The 2,551-nt window shown below is 43.6% G+C and overlaps 1 pseudogene; it reads right to left on the reverse strand.

Moving 5' to 3' along the window:
* Positions 1–767: 767 nt before the first annotated feature.
* LOC149113976 (uncharacterized) lies at positions 768–2,551 on the reverse strand (annotated as a pseudogene).

Here is a 2,551-nt window from a genome sequence, read left to right on the forward strand (position 1 = left end):
CGCCGCAGAAGGCATCACGGGGATTTAGTGGCTCCACCAAATCGAGGCTGGTTACAAAGTTCCTGACGTCCTGCCCTTCTTCTTTCATTTTCCGCCAATCACACTCCCACATTTCGATGACGTTGTAACCTTTGTCACGCAAGAATTGTAGTTTTTCCTGGGTGCATAGCTACACGTCGGCAGTACAGCGGTGCTCTAATCTAAGGTGTGTTTCGGATCTATTGGGATAGCATTTACGACAGCCATGCCAAAAGCAACCTTGAAATTCGTAGACGGTGTTCGTAGTTGCATCGTAGCCGTCCACGGTGTAGCGACTGTTGGGGATACGGTATTCCCCATCATTTCCAACATGTTGAATTCTCCCACTGATCTGACTTTGTTGCCACAGTAGATATTCCATGGCAACTTTCGACTGATTTGTTTTTAGTCGCCAACCGTGGAGAGACTCGGAAGCAATTGTGTTGGCTTCCATTCGGTTTTGTCGCAGGTCTCGATTGCATGCCGAAGCTATAGTAATATGACTGACGGGGTCAAACTTTGTCTCATTTTCAAAAAGCCGTTTGAAAGTAAGGCATCCCTCCTTCAGTACTTTCACGTCCGACTCGCAATATTCCAGCAATTCTTTCTGGAAATCGAACACTACATTCTCAGCTCTTTCTTTATCATGTCATTTCTCGAAGTCTTTACGGCCGTTGACAGACATTGATTCAGGCATGTGAAATTCTTTCTCGGGAATTGGTCCCACTTAGTCTGGATTTTCAGGCGTGTTAAACAGGTGAGGAAAATAGCCCTTCTTTAACTCTGTCAATCCGAATGTCTTTGGAAATGTAGAAAGCGGCATTTTGAAAAAATGACAGAGAGTCAATAAAGTTAATATTGTCAAAGGTTAATTGGAGAAGTTTAGCTCCATTTCTGATTTGATTGAGGACCCTGTGTTGGCGATGATATTCCTCCACGACGAAATAGGAGTCGTAGCCAGAAAAGTTATGGGCCAAAACAGTTACATTGCGCGTGTCTTCTTCAGTTAACGTATCCAGCCATTCCAGGAAATCGCGAATGCAATCTTCACCTTTGAGGTGGAGTGGACAATTATCATCCTCAGTTTCCGCTATTAAAAGATTAGGGATGTGTTTGCCAGTGTCTTGCATCGCCTCAATATCGAGGAAAACGAGAATGGGAGGCTTTTCATCATCATCATCATCATCATCATTACCATTATCCTCTGCTTTGGCTTCGGTTAGTCGCTTGCGTTTTTTCTTTTTCTTTCTCTTCTTCTTTTTTTCTTTTTTCTCTTCGGTTAGCTCTTCCGGTGTTTTAGGTATCTGAATAAAGCATCGGTGGCTTGCGGCCTCTATGTACTCGTGGCAAGAGGGACAGTGTATGTAACCGCATTCATGTTCTTGTTGCCTCTTGAGACCCACCAACAACTTTTTACAGCTACGACATTTGCGGCGTTGACTGCAAACACTGATGTTTTTGGAGTCAGCGGTTTTTCCCTTGTAGGATTTCGTCAGATGATTTTGAAAACAAACATCACCATAAAACATCCGCTTACAGGATCCGCAGGGTGTAGCTGGTGGTTGATTACGACACCTGGCCTCTGTAAAGTCCTCACATCCCGTTTGTAAGCAGGAAGAACAATGATCAGGGTTGTTTTCACAGGCGTGTTGACCTTCGCTATTGTAGGGTTTGAGACACCTAGCGCAGAAATAACTGTTACCAAAGAACCCAGGTAATGTAGTGATCACATTGTAGTGTTCATTATCATACAACAGTACCAATTGCTTTTTCCTCAGGCTATCCAAAAGAAGTCACACTATAACCTCGGGTAGCTTCCACAAGTAAGAGCTGATAATTGTTCAAGGACTGCGTCAATGTAAATCTAGTGAGTTCCTCGCAACCGCATTTTCCCATTTCTACATTAGCTTCTATATGCAGCTTGATTGCTTCATCTCTCTGGATAGAGACACCTCTTCTGAAGTTGTTCTATTAAGTGTGATCATCCACTCTAGCTTTAGCTGTCACAATGGCGCGGGCGCAGCATAGTTCATCTTTGTTATCGATACTGATGACAGAACCTTTCAAACGTTTGAAAGTTTCTGGATTAGAATGTCCAGGTTTCAATTTTCGATTCTGACCGCTACCGCGAGGAGATGTACGAACGTGTGTAAAAAGATAATTGAAACGAATCATTCATTTCAAAGTTCTCGTTTCAGTTTAGCACCTGTGACATTTGCTGCAGCAGACTGTCGACACGATCGCTACCATTTAACCATTCCCCCGCCGGTAACCCTCGATAAGCATAGCTGTTGACTAAGCGATTGCTGGCTAAATTGAAGTAGACACGATCAGCGGCTGGTATCCTGTCTCGGAGAATCAAATTTTGGATTGTTCTATGTAATCCATCAGCAATTGTTGCTGCCAAGTTTTGTTGAGGTATAAATTGTCCCACCTGACGAATGTTGGAGGTGTAGTGACGCTCTCTAACGCCCATTTTTTTGCTGTGACTATCTACGTACGGGTTGAGTACAAATTTCCTCGGGTAAAACAT

The sequence above is a fragment of the Orbicella faveolata genome, unplaced genomic scaffold, assembly GCF_042242905.1.
Source record: "Orbicella faveolata isolate gen_17 unplaced genomic scaffold, um_ofav_v1 contig_14, whole genome shotgun sequence".
Classification (NCBI taxonomy): Eukaryota; Metazoa; Cnidaria; class Anthozoa; order Scleractinia; family Merulinidae; genus Orbicella; species Orbicella faveolata.